Source organism: Tasmannia lanceolata, unplaced genomic scaffold (genome assembly GCF_043159265.1).
Source record: "Tasmannia lanceolata isolate RefF3 unplaced genomic scaffold, GAP_Taslan_0.1 ptg000020l, whole genome shotgun sequence".
Classification (NCBI taxonomy): domain Eukaryota; kingdom Viridiplantae; phylum Streptophyta; class Magnoliopsida; order Canellales; family Winteraceae; genus Tasmannia; species Tasmannia lanceolata.
Window position 1 is genome coordinate 17130360 of NW_027518697.1, and position 18862 is coordinate 17149221.

The following is an 18862-nucleotide window of genomic DNA, read 5'->3' on the forward strand; positions in this document are numbered from 1 at the left end:
TAACTAAAAGCCAAAAAGGTTTTTATCGGCGTTCATGAACACCGCTTAAAGCAGGAACACATATACCGAACGGTAATAGAAAACGGCCCTTCAAAATGAAGTGTAAGTTAGTCTGGCCCCCCCAAGTGTAAATTCCTGGCTCCGCCCCTGCATGCAAATGCAACAGTCCATCACGAAATGCCTAGCAAATTCCATGTTATAAACATTCAATCAAAAAATGCGAACAAATTAAGTAGTGCCATTATCAAAATATGGTAGCCTGATGTCACTCACTGCTCTTTTCCTCTCCGACAAGCCGGCAAATATATCGCCATCATACTTCGTTACTTCCATGGGACCTCAGATTTCATTTTCTCTCTCATAAAAAGCATCGCCGTCCCTGTCGACATAATTTTCCTTTTCCAGGAAAATGTGTTGCTGTCAACTCTCCCCGTTCCAAATAAAGAAGTAGGGGTGGCAACAGGGTGGGGCGGGGCCCGTTGTTGCATACCTTTCCGGTCACTGCCTGGGAAAAAATTCCCCGGCTGGGGGGATGTGGGGGAATGTCGTCCCCGTGCCCGTGGGGAAAATCTAATCCCCTTCCCCGCCTGCACACTATGGGGAAAAGTTTTTAATGAAATTTTTTATTGAAAAAATCTACTAAAAATACATTTGAGAAAGATATTAGGGCCCGTTTGAATGCCCAGAAGATTTTGATTTGGATTTCTCAGCCCTTTCTGTGTTGTGATTTGGATCCGGATCAAGTCCTTGGATTTCCAAATCAGCGACTGATAGTGAAAAAAATCAGATTTCCAAATATGCTGCGGAAATAAGTAATTGGAAATCCACTGATCTGGCAGTATCCTTCATCCTATTTGCTCCTCAACCTCTCCCCCCAGTAGGAAATACTTCCATCTCTCTATGTCTCCCTCAACATGAGCTTGCGGATCTATTCATTTTGTATTCAAAACTCAATTCCACATCCAAATACAAAATATGAGGCATCCAAATGGGCCCTTACGGAAAAGTTTGGAATACCTGACGAAATTTGTTCTATGATAAGTGCGGGCTACCCAAATTAGAAGCAGCAAACCCAAGTTTATTAGCGGAAAATTCAATTTTGTATAGGGATTACAGGGAGGGGCGGGGCCAGAGCAATCCCCATCCCCGCCCCGCCCTCGCTTCGGGGAATTTTTGTTAGTCCCCATCCCTGCTTAAATAGGGGAATCCCCGCCCCTTTCAGGGTAGGGCAGGGTGGATCCCCTTTTTCGCAGGTTTAATTGCCAGCCCTATAAAGAAGTCCTTCCTTAGCCATAAAAAGAAAGAAAGAAAAGAAGTCCTTCCTGCATAAATTTCACCATGTATTATCTTATTATTAAGGGTTCTGATAGCAAAAATGAAGAGTGATGATAAATTCGCACCCCTGTAGGATAATTCACACCCCTTTTAAGGAGGATAAGTGTCAGATTTTACCGCACCCCTTTTAAGGAGGATAAGTGGCACATTTTACCGCTTTTTAACATTAATTCATGCTAAAGGGGTGCAAATTATCTCACCAGGAAAAGCCAACAACAAATTAGAAGTAGTCAGATCAAAAGAACAAGGGAGTGAATATCATTCTCTCTGGATACAAAGAAATAACTGGAGGTAATTATATTAACCGTGAATAGTATATGGAAATGATTTCAGCACTCCAATGTTTTCATAAACATGCGCTCACTTGTTTGTCGTGTAGTATTTAAAGGGCTTTAAGAGCTTTTTGAGAACCCTAATCTCCTCTGACATCCCTTTAAATACTGTTTGAGGAATTAGGTCGAGCAAGAGTTTGTTTGAAGCATTACACCCAAGGTATCTAGTTTGGAATACCAAGTTTGTTGCCTCCAGCCCCTATATATAGAGATACACTAGAGTTAATGATTGGTTAATGAACTCTAGCCCATGTAGGCCCACTACACCGGTCCATTATCTTATTGGGCTTATATTAGAACATACATGGGTTATATCATATACTCAACAATCTCCTCCAATGTTCTACATATAGCACAATCCAATAGATAGATAATGTGATGTTCAAACAAAATATTGAATCATCCATAGCACCATATCAAAAAAATCTGTAACCCAACTGAAAATAAGAATACTTTTTAGACTAATCAAGAGTTTTAGAAATAATCTAAACTCAAACAAAAGCAGTTTTACATATAAGCGAACTATTTATTCAACTGAAAAGAATATAATAGTCCCCATTGTTCTATAAGGATTCACTTATCAAGCAAATCATCCTCATCAAAATCCAGATTGAGGCAAGCTCCTCCATTTTATCCAATTCTTGTAAATTGCCAAATATGAATTTCATTAAAAATGAAAACAAGACCTAAATAGTTTCTTTTGCAAAGAACCATTCGATTTGGAATGTTACAGACATCATATCCAAATTGAGTTAAGTTGTATCCTCAAGTTTGGAATGAAAGAATCTTTCTCAAGAAGGACATGTCATCAAATGTGGAATGACATAAAGACAACTGTAAACATCATTAAAACATATCAAGTACTTATCTTGGCCAAAAGGGGGAGATTCAAAAATTTTAAAATAACATGGATGTAGGTTAAGACATGTCTACACAGTCTTTAACCCCATCCCTCCCCCACAGTTTTGAATATTCAATCTTTATTCAGTCCTTTCGTAAAAGCATCGGCCATATTATCCTTCGATCTAACATAAACCAAAGTGATAATTCCTTGTTCTATAAGATAATTCAACGTGGCATGTTTCAGCCTGACATGTCTCTTCTTATCATTAAAAAGTGAGTTCTTCACAATCGTAATTAGAGCTTGATTATCAAAGAACAAACTTAAAGAATTTTAATCTTTAAACGGGTCAATGGAATGTCCAGGATCAGATCTCTTATACACTCTGCTTCATCTCCTGTAGAAGCTAGAGCATAAAGTTCTGATTCCATAGATGACAGAGCAATACAAGTTTGTATCTTTCACTTCCATGCAATAGCGGCTCCACCTAGTGTAAATACATAATCACTGGTAGATTTACTGTCTCCTAATTCTGAGCCCCAAGATGCATCAGAATATCCTTCTAGGATAGGAGAATGACCATTATAATAGAGAGCATATCCTTGAGTACCCTTAAGGTATCTCATCAGCCTCATAAGGGCATCCCAGTGCTCATGGCCACGATAACTAGTGCAACGACTCAGCATGCCAACTGTAAAGGCTATGTCTGGTCTAATGCAACTCATCGCAGACATGAAACTACCAATCAGTTTAGAATAATCCAACTGACTCATGTTGGCTCCTTTATTAGGTCTCAGCTTTTTTGTATAATCAAATAGTATCTCAATCGGTTTACACTCATTGTATCCACATGTAAAAGTAGTTTCTCAATATAATGGGCTTGGCTAAGAGTGATCCCTTGCCTATCAAAACTTACTTTCATACTAAGAATGGTGTCGACCAGACCAAGATCGTTCATGTCGAATTCTTTAGCCAACATTGATTTCATGTCACTCACTACAGAGAGATCGGAACCAAGAAGCAACATATCGTCTACATACAAGCAAATAATTGTAACTTTATTCGACACAGAACGAAAGTAAAGGCATTTATCTGAGTAACTGGTCTAAAAACCAAAGCTCTTTACTACCTTGTCAAAATTTCGATGCCACATTTTAGGTGCTTGTTTAAGACCATACAAAGATTTTTGAAATTACAAACTTTGTGCTCAAAACCTTCCATGATAAACCCTTCAGGTTGGTTCATGTAAATTTTCTCTGTGAGGTCTCCATTAAGGAAATGCGGCTTTACATCCATTTGATGCACAACATACTGCTCAATAGATGCCAAAGCAAGAAGACTTCTTATCGTGGACAAATGACATACCGGTGAGTAGACATCATAGTAGTTTATCCCACTAACTTGAGTATAGCCCTTAGCTATTAAACGTGCTTTATACCGAGCTATTGATCCGTCAGGATTAAGTTTCTTCTTTAAAATCCACTTACAGCCCACAGTCTTAGCCCATTGTGGCAAATTGACTAGCTGCCAAGTTTGATTTTGTAACAGAGAGCTCATGTCATCATCAATGGCTTCTGCCCATAACAAAGAGTCCATATATCTCATCGCTTCTTTATAGGATGATGGATCATTCTCTAAATGGTAGGTTACAAAGTCCTCACCAAAATTCCCGGGTACTATATCTCTTATAGAAACTCTTAAAGGTTCTGATGCAGAAATCAGTGTAGGACGGGTGTCAGAAATATTCTGTTCAGACTCTACATGCGATTCTGGAACCATCTCAGTATCGCCAGGTATGGTCAAACCATGATCTCTAAGAAATTTATTCTTAAAGAATACTGCATCTCTAGATTCTATAACTATATTGGTAGATAGATCCAAAAATCGATCAGCAGCAATATCTTCTGCACCCCTAGATAAATACAAGTGTTGGTTCTAGGTCCTACCTTAGGTCTCCGAGGGTCTTGTATCTTCACATAAGCAATACAGCCCCATGTTTTAAGATTGTCATATCTACAAGGATGTTTATGCCATAACTCATAAGGAGTAGATGTCAACTTAGAGTGTGGTACTCTATTCAGATGTGATTTGCAGTTAAAACTGCTTCTCTCCAATAGCTAGTAGGCATGCCAGCTATGAATAACATAGAGTTTAATATTTCAGTTAATGTCATGTTCTTACATTCAGCTATGCCATTAGATTGAGGCGAGTAAGGAACAGTAGTTTCAAGTATTGTGTCATGAGAGGCACATAATTCCTTGATCTCTGTCAGAGTGTATTCTTCTCCTCTATCACTCCTAAATCTCTTAATTTTCAAGTTTAATTGATTTTCAAGTAGAGCGCATGCTTATCAAAACACTGGAGCTCAGAAATCATTTCCCTTAGTATAAGGTAGAATTAGGAAGCTGATATACTATTGATTCCCGACTTTAACTCCTTCAACCGGCTAAAGTAGAGATGCATTTACAACTAAAAAGTATTTATGGAAATGATGAAAATACCCATGTTACACAGCCCGTATCCCATCTCTATTTGTCGCACAATATCCCCAAAGTCCTTCTGTCTCTGTCCCTCACGTCATCCAGTTGAAGATCTCGGTCTTTGATTTGGGTTTTTGGTTGTGAAATGGACAGCTGAGTGCAGCAACATCACATAAAAAGAGAGGACACGCTTGAATAACTCACTTTTTAGAGTCATGTGTTATAAGATGAGAGGCAAGGGGAGCTTTTACAGAGAACTTGACTGCTTCATGGAAAGCTTTTCAGGCATTTTGAAATATATGAGAGAATTTTTTTTTCTTAGAATAAAAAGGGGGAATATATTTATCTCTCGAACTTCTGAGGAGTGGATCGGGTGGGGATGGTCCTAAAGCAGAAAATAGGAGCTATTAATATCTAGTATATGCATTGAATGAGCTTCTTTCCTTTGTTAACTATTTACTTTCCATAAATAGTGTTGGGTATATAATATAACCCTAATTATGTTCTAATATAAGCCCACATAGATAATGGACCGGTGTAGTGGGCCTACATGGGCTATAGCCCATTAACCTGTTAAAACCCTAGTGTATCTCTCTATATATAGGGGCTCGAGGAAGCGATCTAGGTATTCCAAACTAGATACCTAAGGTGTATTGCTTCAAGCAATCCTTGCTTGACGTAACAAATAGGAGGCCCAAATCACCACCCAAATCCAGTCTATAAGGTCGTTCCACTATTTTACACCATGCATATTTTTTTTTGTTTGCCCCACCAACTCCACCCAAATGAGAGAGGTCGTTCCACTATTTTACACCATGCATGTTTTTTGAGTTTGCCCCACCAACTCCACCGAAATGAGTTTGTTGAGAAAATCGGCCGGGCAAAACAATCCCATCGCGCACAAATTAAACAGAAAAGATAAAGTAACAAAAGCAAGCCATAAGATGAACACCAAGATTTTATGTGGTTCCGCCAAGCCTACTCCACGGGCGAGAAACACGATCTTTCACTATGAGAAAAACAATATACAAGGATTACAATGGATAAATCTCAAACCCACAAATCCGCAATCCTTTCCTTGCTTCTCAACCCAAGATCGTACAGGAATAACCCAAGAGAAACCCACAAGAGAACCCAAGAAAAAATCCCAAGAGAATAACCTAAGAGGTAGCCACTACTTCTTTCCCTTCTCTCTCTCCTCTCTTTCTTTCTCTTCCCTTCTCTCTTACTCTCTTTCTCACTCACGCTCACGAGGCAGCCGACACACCTCAAACCGTGAGCCTCCCACACCGATCATGTTCGTGTGTTTTTCCCTTTACAAAGGTTTCCCAAAATTTCAAAATAAAGGCATTACTATTTTTACCTTATTACTTCCCACCCAAGCCACCCACGGTGGGTGGGAAATAAGGCAACTTTCTAACAATCTCCACCTTGGCTTATTTCCCAGCCACATGAAGATTTTCCATTGATGTTGCTATCGGTCTACTATTTCCGCAAACCACCATTGGCCTTCCAAAGTACCAGCTACACACCCTCGAATCAATCTGGTTCTGACTCCTGATTCGATCAACACGGCCAATGCACATGTGTAGCTGCCAACCCGTCGACTCACCTAGTCAACCTTGGAGGGATCTCGATCAATCCTCCCCAACGCAGGTACTGTCACCTCACAATCATCTGCAACCTGAAAACCTGTCTTTGCACCAACTGTGAAAGAGACCCTACGCGTGCACATGCTACCACTCCGTCTCCAACTACCCATCGAGATCTTGGGAACATTAGTCACCGTGTCCCCGACCAGACGATGCAACCCACCACACTTCTCTCCTTTCATAAAATCATACAGCCCCGTGTGATTTTCATGGCTCCACCTGCAGCTAAAATCCTGCAACATCTGGAGTCCAACCGGCCAAGAGACACTAGATTCCTTCGTATCTTTGGGACATACGCCACACCACCCAAAGTATGAACCACTCCATCGAACATCTTGATCTTCACCATCCCAACTCCCGTGACGTCACAAGTAGACCAGTCAACCAAGGACACCACACCCCCCATTGTCTTCTAGAACGTATCAAAATATTCTCTCCTAGAGCATACATGAACAGAGCACCCTGAATCTAAAATCCACTCACCATGATGAGAAGTGTGATTACTGGTGGAGACTGTGAGAACGTCTCCAAATATTTTGCTATGTTCATCCGTTATCGCCACTGCAATATTCGTAGCACCATTGTCTGCTTGGTCAACTCGCTTTGGACAATCTCGCTCGATATGACCATATTCCTTGCACGGGTAATATTGCACACCCTTTCCGCCAACCCTGGATCTTGACCTGCCTTTTCCTAATCCCCTGTCAGACGACCTTACTCTTTGATTCCCATCATGAACAACCAACCCCGTGCTCTTCACTTCTACCAAGAATAGGTTTCTTTCGCATCTTATTCGATAGGAGCCGCCGTGACTTCCTCTAACTTTATCGTATCCTTACTATACAATAGAGTTGTCACCAGGTTGTTATACGAATCAGGAAGAGAAGTAAGAAGCAAAAGGGCCTTGTCTTCCTTCAACTTTTCGCCAACCTTGTGGAGTTGATCCACAAGCCCATTGAACACCCTGCATCTTCAGCGTGTACAATTGCTGCTTCAGATACAACCGGTTGGCCAAGCTTTTTGACATATAAAGTTTTTCCAACTTCTCCCATAATTTAGGCCGTTCCACTATTTTACACCATGCATGTTTTTTGAGTTTGCCCCACCAACTCCACCCAAATGAGGGGTATGTCCCAGGATCTTTCCACCCAAGCCATGCATAGGGGTGGAAAGATCCACCATTTTACGCCTCATGTTTTGATGGGGTTGGGGCAATTATTTTACACTCATGTATAGATTGGGCGAAGAATGCTACTTCTTGTACTTCTTAAATCCTCCATTGGGAAGATGTTGTGCGCATAGACATAGGAACTTGACTAACTACTTGAATCGATCTCGTGTTCTTGATGCATTTTTCCCTTTAATTTAGGGGACTGATACCCCCGACGGATAAAATCCCCACCCCCCTTTTCTTTAATGTTTACATTCGTTAAGAATTTATCCTCAGCCAGTGAACTATTTTCACAGAAACCGTTAAAGGGGCGCGTTTAGGGAGGGGAGGATATCATTTCCCTTAATTTATCTTTTAGTGTTTTGTTTTCCATCGAGCCTCATTTCATGCCAATGAAAATTTCACACTATAATTCTCACATAATCACAACCTCATTTCATAGGAGAAATGATCGGATAAAAAGAAGGGGTGTGCATATAAATTTCCAATATCCATATAAAACACAACGAATATTACATGGTAGCTTCTCTCCAAACCTTACATAATAAACACAAAACCCCATTCCAGATTAGAAACATCTAAACACAAGGGGGTTCCAATATTACACATATAACACAAAAAAACACAACAAAGAATTATTACAAAACCTTGATTACAGAGTCGATTATCTCCAAATCTTACATAAACACAAAACTCCATTCCAGATTAGTCACTAATCTCATTTCTTGACATTTTATTAGAAATAACTACAGTAATCTTTCTAATATGGAAAATGACAAATTCTCCCCCCCTTTTTTACACCCATCCAGTGTAAAAGAGTAGACATAAATACACAATTAAAAAGAAAGGGGCGAACATATCACTTCCCTTCTAATATTCATAATCATGTGTGCACCTTTTTTAAAAAAACACAAGGTGATCACAAAAAGGAAAATAAAATAAAATAAAAGGAAAAAAGAGAGACAGATCTCTCACCACCTCCTTCATCATCATCAAACAACAAAACCCTACTGATTTATAAAAAGATTGAGAGAGGAATCTCACCGGAGCCGGAGGAGTCGCCGGAGATTATCGGTAGCTCCGGTATCAATGCCGCCAGCTTCCTCATTGCAACAGGTTTTCGGCCTTACAGAAAATTTAGGGAGAGGCAAACTACTGGGAGGAGGAGAGAGTGACAAAATCGATCCAGAAAAAACCTTAAAGTCGTGAAAATCAGAGCTCTGGAGAGAAGAAGGAGAAGTAGGAATAGAAGTATTAATGGATTTCAGAACCTTAGGAACTTTCTTTGGAAGATCGCTCGGATCCGGTCCGAACCTGCTCGATGATACAATCATGATCGGTTCAGGTCCGATCCGGCTCGAAGATGCAATCTTAGACGGAGATCGAAGAGGATCTTTTCCCGAGGGCTTTGATTCTTTGTTTTTTGTGATTCTTCGGCTTGTTTTCTTCTCAGGGGGAGATGTATAGTATCGGTTTTGAGAAGAGGCGGTTTTAGTAAAAGGAAGAGGAAGGAGAGGCGGTTTTTGATGAGAATAGGATGAAGAGAAAGAAGATAGAGAACTAGAAGGTAAGATATTGAAAAGATCGCCATGGATTGGGATTAGATTTTCAGATGGACGAGAAATAAAGGTGTTTATGTTACGTCTAGGGTTTCTGCTATGACTGTAAGCAGAAATAGGCTTTTCTGACATGAAAATGGCCTCCATTTGAGATGTTGAAACAGTAAATCTAGAGACTGATCTTAAATAACACGATCCTAAAGCCAGAGATTTCGTGAAAATTATCGAAATCAAGAAAAAAAGTACTAAATCAAAGATCAAAAAGATCGCTACAGATCTTAAATAACACGATCTTAAAGCCAGAAAATTCGTGAAAATCTCGTTTAGTAAGAAATTCAAGCAGGAGTGAGTGATTTACTGTTAAATCCTATAAATTCAGCAGAAAAAAATGAAAATAAAAAAAGGGATGAGAATCGAGATCTGGATAGTCAAGAACCCTAATTTACAGAGATTTTATATATATATTTTTTTTGGCTTTTTTCTCCTCTGTGAAACTGACCTGAGATTTCTTTTCAGTACTTCTCCTTATATAGAGAAACCCCAACGGCTAGTTTTTTATTTCTTTATTATTATTTTATTATTTTATTATTATTATTTTAATTTCTTCGAATTTACCGACCACGCCGGTCGGCTGCTCCAAACTCCTAGACCAGGCGGCAACCGCCGATGTGATATTGACCGTAGGATTATGACACAAAATGTAACCGTTAGGGGAATATGGACGGTCGATTATATCTTCATAGGGTTAGACCGTGGAGAGAGAATTTGGACTGATCCGAACCATACACGTTGCAAAATTAGGTGGGCGTAGAGGGAGACACGTTTCCAGAGGGAATCATATTAAATCCATAACTCTTTTTCTTTTAGAGATTTATGTTGATGTGACCACGTTCATTTTCTGTTTTTTTGTTTTTATCCAAGAAAATAAATCTATTGATATTGGCACTACAGTGTTTTGATAATTGCACAAACTCAGCTTGTCTATTTATTTTTTAATCGGCTTCTGTGAGCTTTTTGGGAAGTGTACACAATTTGTATCCCACCCCTTATCTCGACCGTCCATTTTATGGCACCAAATAATCATTCTAGCCAGTGAACGGTAGCCTGAAATCAACGGTTTGATACACAGAGAGAGTCCAATTTCCATCCTCAATAAGAAAGTGAACCCTCTAATGGGACCTTCATTGAGTAGCTAGTGATGGGTCCCACAAGATATCAGCATGCTTTGGACCTTTCATCTGGTGCTGCCCATTGTGGGATTATACGTGGAAATAGCTCATCGTAAAAGAAGTATAGTATTTGGATGATCTATTCGTCAGTATACACTTCATGTTTTGACTTGGTAGGGACTAGCATCTCTACCCAAACCTATGCATATGATGGGTCCACACCTGTACAGCCATGATACACTCATGCATGGCATGTGTGGCGACTACTATTTTACACCTCAGGTTTTGATATGATGGGGTCCAACATCCCTACCCAAATCCATGCATAGGGTGGGGGCAACCATTTTACACCATATTTTTATAGGGTGGGTCCCACCAACTCAACTCAAACCCATGCATAAGGTGGAGCCTACTATTTTTCCTAATATTTTGGTGGGTTGGGTCCCACAATCTCCACCCAAGCCCGTGCATAAGGTATATATTGCCGGCCACCGGCTCAAGCAAGCTTTGACCCATCGTAAGTCCTCGATAACACCCACCGTTTGAAGAGTTGGAGTCATATTTATGTAAAATGAATAATTAACCTGCGAGCCCAATCACAATCTTCTGACGAAAGATTCCATAAGCGGGTTTTAGTATTATTATGCTACTTAATTGATTGAATTTATGGTCAATTTTTATAAAAAATTTCATTTCTAATACATTGAGAATAATTTTCTATCATAATCACCAAATAATTAACCCAAATGCCCCATTTTAATTAGTTTAATCATCCCTTCCTCACCCTTACCTACCAACTCCAAATTAAACATAACTAGATAATAAACTCTCCAACCAAAGCCAACATCATTCATGAGATATGTGTTATTATTACTATTGTTAATTATTATTTTTAGGGTAATGATAAATTCGCACCCCCTGCAGTACGCATACGCACCCCTTGTACGCTGATTCGACGTGAACAGTGCCGAAATTGACGTCAAATCACGTTATAAGGGGTGCGTATGCGTACTACAGGGGGTGTGAATTTATCATTGCCCTATTTTTATCGTAAGTTGCCATATATATATTGAAAACACTTCTAAACCGGGATTTGTGGTCTCCGAACGGGATTCCTGTTTTGCCAGCAAACCTCTTCTTTAATTTAAATGAAAAATTAGATTAAAGTAAACTTAAGCAATTCAATTTGGTGAGCAAAATATGAAAATGACTTTGATATCTTGGATGGCCACATGTTTTGAGTAGATATGTTAGATTATATGGGTAGAGAAGTAATCAAATGAAGAAAGCTATTTTTATTTGGGAAATGATATCATCTCCACCACCTTTCCAGCAATTCCACTACCTTTTGTTTGTCGTTTCAAAAAAAATGGCCTCATTTTCAGGTTTGTTTGTCATTTTCTTCATTTTCATGACAAAGAAAAGAGTGGAAATATCATTTCCCCTTTGATTTTAGTTAAACTTAGCCCAATATAGAAGAAAAGGACTATTGGGTCATCATCAACATCATAATCTAATAAATTTTTGAAACGTTTACCTTTGTAGGATAGGTGTATCTCTCCTTTACTCTTCTTACCAACCACAGATATATTAAAAAAATTCTAAAATGGGAAACAAAAACTATTATGATAAATTTTTAAATAAATGCCACATCACTCACCACCCTATGCACACGACAAACACCCGATTGGGGACTCTTTGGGAACATTTGGTGCTCACTCTATTTGTCATTTTGTGCACGTGTCACGAAATAGGAACATGTGTTTTTATTTATTTATTTATTAATCAAATCAGGTTCTAGAGTTTTGGTAGCAGCTTTCTAAGGCATAAACAAGACTCTTTCCTTTCTATTCTGCTCTTTACTTTTAATTTGGGAAGTGATATATTCGCACCCTTTTCTTGCCCAGGACATCCCTCTTTAGTGTATTTTTTACTACTCTTTTTGTCCTACAAGGGGGTGGCCAGGGAAAAAATGGAGCGAATATGTAATTTCCCTTTTGTTTATATGATCGAGTTCTATGGGTGGAGCACTGACCATTTGATAAAACCAGGTCGACATAGACACCTTCCCCAAATTGCAAGTTATCATAACATCATGTCAAAATCACAGGGAAAACACCTTATATATGAGGGAAGATTTGCTCGCCACACACACACACACACACACATATATATATATATATATATATAATGCGTGCAATTATAAAGGATGGCAATATCATTTCTATTACATGTAAATAATAAAAAACATGTTGTCATTATTAGGGGTGCAACTCAGGGTCGGGTGGGTCGGGTTTTGAAGAACCCTACCCTACCCGAGAAATACCTCGGGTCGGGTTGGTTGGGTTTTTTGTTAGAAAACCCACGATTCCCAAACCCGGCCCTACGCATGATAATTCTCGGGTCGGGTCAAGTCGGGTTGGGTTTTTTTCACGTTGACGCGTTGTAGAAAAAAAAAAACAAAATCTTCACTCCAAAAATCTCTAAATTTAGGTAATCGAGTGTATAAATTTAAGAAGTAAACTATATCTCCACATTACAAACATGATCACCTCAATGAAAACAATTATATCTATATATTGAAAAATAATATGCTATGTCACACAAAGATTCTTCCAATTAGAGATCTTTGTGTGACAATGGCGGTAATGTATGTTTAATCGAAATAATCCTTGAAGGGAATAAGACATGTTCTTATAGAGTTCCATATGTGGCTATTCAGCCATCACAACCTTTTACCATGGCTATTCACCATGCCCCTTCCCAATCCTACCGTTCCATCTCAACGGTCATAACGGTTCATTCGGCTACATCTCCCACCCTGCCATTGTCTCACCTGCGCTCAACCTTAGGCGGGATCCACCTAATGATGCCCCTACGCCAAGTCATAAACTGATGTAGCAGAATATCAACACCATTTCCCACTAATGCACATGCTCATGCATGCTTCAAAAAACAAGGTTAAAAACTCCCTTTTTTTAATTAAAAATAAATACATATATAGATAGAAAACCATGCATGAAGTATGTTTATGCAAATGAACATGGGAAATTTTCTATCGACGAAGGTTATTTACCCATTCGTCACAGTTATCTGATCAAGAGCAGATGATTACCTGATCTTATGTCAGGAATTTATCTACCAATGAAGGTTATTTTCCCATTCATTGTCCTTTGGATCCCCTAACGAAGGTTATTTGTTAATTCGTTACTCTTGGGATCCCCATCGAAGGTTATTTGCCCATTCATTGCTTCTTACCGATCAAAGGCTAACTTGCCAATTGATCATACATCACGATTTCACCACACAATCCATTGTGCTTTTCCGATCGTAATACGATCCTCCATAAGGATTTAACCTACAATGAGGGTTATACCCTTCCATTGCGGATTTGCCATACAACGAAATTTCGTTGCGGATTTTCAATCGAAAACTAAAAAGCCACCACGATCGCTAGTCACCTATGGTCATCAATCGCCTCTCAACCCCATGGAGTAGGTGTATCTCTTAAAATCATCTATTCCAATAGGTTTTGTCAGTGGGTTGGCGATCATCTCCTTAGTAGGAAGATATCCCACTGAAATTTTATTTTTCGCTTATACATCATATATATATAATGATATTGATGTTCAATATGCTTTCCTCTAGTGCTAATCTCACCATTCTTTATGGTGGATATTGTTGCTTGATTATCACAATAAATGTGGACAGGATCGCCGAATATTTGACCTAGCTTGAGATCCTCCAGGAAGCGTCTTATCCATACAGCTTCATATGCAACTGCATTACAAGCTATAAACTCAGCTTCCATAGTAAATTTAGCAACACATCCTTGCTTTTTGCTTGACTAGGATATTGCTCTTCCTCCTAATAGGAAGATATACCCAGATGTTGATTTCCTGTCATCAGGGTCACCAGCTAAATTAGCATCGCAATATCCTATAACTGACAAATCATCACCTTGATATGTCAACTTATAATGCAAGGTACCTTTAAGATATCTCAGTATTCTCTTAACTGCCATCCAATGGGCAATTCCAGGATTACTTTGATATCTACTCACAAGACCAACTGCAAAACTAAAATTTGGTCTTGTACATAACATGGCATACATTAAACTTCCTACTACCTGAGCATAGGGTTTGTTTTGCATTTCAGTTGACTCTTCATCATTAGTAGGTGCCATATTCTTTGATAATTTGGTACCTTTGCAAATGGGAGTATCTATTGCTTTTGACAATTCCATTCTAAACTTCTTTAGAACTTTCTCTAAGTAGCTTTCTTGAGACAAGCTAAGAAGTTTGGACTTTCTATCTCTAGTTATTTTAGTTCCTAGTCAAAATAGGGATAAGTTAAGTAGTAAAATTATTAAGTGTACATTTATAGGATATCCTAAGAATTCTAAGGGTTATAGATTTGTGATTCATCATGACGATGGATCGGTGGGAGTGGTCGAGAGCAGAGATGCTCATTTCCTAGAAGAACGCTTAGATACAAGAAATCATAGTAAGTTAATAGAGTTATTTGAAATATCTAAAGAAAAAGATTCAGTTAGTCTGGAAACTGCAAGATGGACAGCGAGATCTAGGAAGAATGGAAAAACACCAATTGCAGCGGAATGTTCTCTGTAAAATGCTCTGATACCACTGTTGGGTTACAGAGATTAAAAAAAAAATAGAAACAAGAAATGGTGAGGAAGGGCTTTGATTCTTCCAATTAGAGATCTTTGTGTGACAATGGCAGTAATGTATGCTTAATCGAATTAATCCTTGAAGGGAACAAGACATGTTCTTATAGAGTTCCATAGGTGGCTATTTAGCCATCACAACCTTTTACCATGGCTATTCACCATGCCCCTTCCCAATCCTACCGTTTCATCTCAACGGTCATAACGGTTCATTCGGTTACAGCTTGCAGGCGTTTATCTTGTAGAGTAGTGGTATAAGTAGTCAACATGGAGGAGAGAAACCTTGGATTTAACTGGAACTTGCCTCGTAGAATATTGGACAGTAGTGTTTAATTGGTTGTCAGTAGAGTAGTGGTAGGGAGTGCCATTAGCAATATAGTGGAGAGAGAGAGAGAGACTAATTTACTATAAACACCCTTTTTCTAATTTACTATAAACACCCTTTTTCCACATTACTTCACCAATTGATGGATGGACGGCAAATCTATCCAAACTTTTAAAAGCTCACGAGGAGACATGTGACAGTAGAAAGTGACTCTTTTGGAATAGATAACCGAAAGTAGATTTGTTTGGTTAAACAACATATTCAAAGCTGATGAAAATTACTCACAGATAAAATTAGGGGAGTGATAAATCGACCCCCATATATCTTAAATCGACCCCTTTTAAAAGTAAAACGTTAGGGCGTTGAATAAAGTTGCCAACTGCCGTTAAATGCCGTACAAGTGGACAACTCAAACGCCCTAACGTTTAAGCCTTCAAGGGGTTGATTTATCACTCCCCTAAAATTATTTTTAGTTAAACTTTTCACACCAAAAATCTCGAAATTTATGTAATCAAGTGTATAAATTTAAGAAGTAAACTATATTTCCACATTACAAACATAATCACCTCAATGAAAACATTTATATCAATATACTGAAAAATAATATACTATGTTATTCAAGAAATAATTAAAAATGTCATAGTACACCTACATAAGTCGGGTCGGGTTTCGGATTTCGGGTTTTTTTTCTTTAAACCCGACCCTACCCAAGATTGAGCCGGGTTTTTAAACTAAACCCGACGCTACCCAAGACCCATGATTTCTAAACCTGACCCATGCTATTTTCGGGTCGGGTTGATGCGGGTCGGGTAAAACACGACCCAAGTTGCAGCCCTAGTCATTATCATTAAACTGTGGGAAATACTAGCGTCCATGGCAAAAGGCATTGAAAAGTGAGCGTGTGTGGTTGGTCTCACATGCGACAGACCATCTGCAAAATGTCTATTGCGATGGAAGCTAGCAAATCCCTTAAACTATATATATTCCTATATATTTTCCCTTCATGGCCAAAATCATATGAGTCGTGTATCTATGCACGTCATTCTGTTTAGATAAGTAGTGTTTGAATTTGTAAAAAAGAGGTATGATCTAGAGGATCCCGGCCCTTGCTTACATGTGGGTCCTGGTTTGATCAAGGTGAACCTGTATGGCTGTATGTGTAAGGTGGGACCTATGATCCACCATAATATGGTGAAGTCGAGCTCCATTGGATCGATCATTTCTCTAAGGCCCTATTTGTTTTGGATTTTGAGACCGTAAGTAGGACCCATGACATTCTGATGGATGCCCGATTCGAAAATGGAACGTGACCTAGACTCATAATGGAAGACAAAAAAAAAAAACACTTCAAAAAGGATCCTACCCAAAAGAGATCCGAACAGGTTGAGACCAAGACATAGGTGAATCCGATCCAAAGTGGATCCGATGGTCCTTATCAAAGGTGGCGACCCACTATGCTCTTGTGGGTGTGCCTCATTGTATTACAATTATACAATGAGGTCATGACCTACTAAATCAGTTATCTCCTCCCCCGTTTTTGGTAGTTAATGTGGGATTGAACCTCTAACCTCTAGGTTGAAGAACAAAGCCTATGACCAATTTGTTAGAGGCTCAATCCCTCCCCTCTCTGGTTGGTTGTGTTGGGTTACAGAGATAAAAAAAATAGAAACAAGAAATGGTGAGGAGGGCTTTGATTCTTCCAATTAGAGATCTTTGTGTGACAATAGCGGTAATATATGTTTAATCGAAATAATCCTTGAAGGGAATAAGACGTGTTCTTATAGAGTTCCATATGTGGCTATTCAGCCATCACAACCTTTTACCATGGCTATTCACCATGCCCCTTCCCAATCCTACCGTTCCATCTCAACGGTCATAATGGTTCATTCGACTACATCTCCCACCCTGCCATTGTCTCACCTGCGCTCAACCTTAGGTGGGATCCACCTAACGATGCCCCTACGCCAAGTCATAAACTGACGTAGCAGAATATCAACACCATTTCCCATTAATGCACGTGCTCATGCATGCTTCAAAAAACAAGGTTAAAAACTCCCTTTTTTTTAATTAAAAATAAATACATATATAGATAGAAAACCATGCATGAAGTATGTTTATGCAAATGAACATGGGAAATTTTCTATCGACGAAGGTTATTTACCCATTCGTCACAGTTATCTGACCAAGAGCAGATGATCACCTGATCTTATATATCAGGAATTTATCTACCAATGAAGGTTATTTTCCCATTCATTGTCCTTTGGATCCCCTAACGAAGGTTATTTGCCCATTCGTTACTCTTTGGATCCCCAACGAAGATTATTTGCCCATTCGTTGCTTCTTACCGATCAAAGGCTAACTTGCCAATTGATCATACATCACGATTTCAGCACACAATCCATTGTGCTTTTCCGATCGTAATACGATCCTCCATATGGATTTAACCTACAATGAGGGTTATACCCTTCCATTGCGGATTTGCCATACAACGAAATTTCGTTGCGGATTTTCAATCGAAAACTAAAAAGCCACCACGATCGCTACTCACCTATGGTCATCAATCGCCTCTCAACCCCATGGAGTAGATGTATCTCTTAAAATCATCTATTCCAATAGGTTTTGTCAGTGGGTTGGCGATCATCTCCTTAGTAGGAAGATATCCCACTGAAATTTTATTTTTCGCATATACATCATATATATAACGATATTGATGTTCAATATGCTTTCCTCTAGTGCTAATCTCACCATTCTTTATGGTGGATAGTGTTGCTTGATTATCACAATAAATGTGGACAGGATCGCCGAATATTTAACCTAGCTTGAGATCCTCTAGGAAGCGTCTTATCCATACAGCTTCATATGCAACTGCATTACAAGCTCTAAACTCAGCTTCCATAGTAAATTTAGCAACACATCCTTGCTTTTTGCTTGACTAGGATATTGCTCCTCCTCCTAATAGGAAGATATACTCAGATGTTGATTTCCTGTCATCAGGGTCACCAGCTAAATTAGGATCGCAATATCCTATAACTGACAAATCATCACCTTGATATGTCAACTTATAATGCAAGGTACCTTTAAGATATCTCAGTATTCTCTTAACTGCAATCCAATGGGCAATTCCAGGATTACTTTGATATCTACTCACAAGACCAACTGCAAAACTAAAATTTGGTCTTGTACATAACATGGCATACATTAAACTTCCTACTACCTGAGCATAGGGTTTGTTTTGCATTTCACTTGACTCTTCGTCATTAGTAGGTGCCATATTCTTTGATAATTTGGTACCTTTGCAAATGGGAGTATCT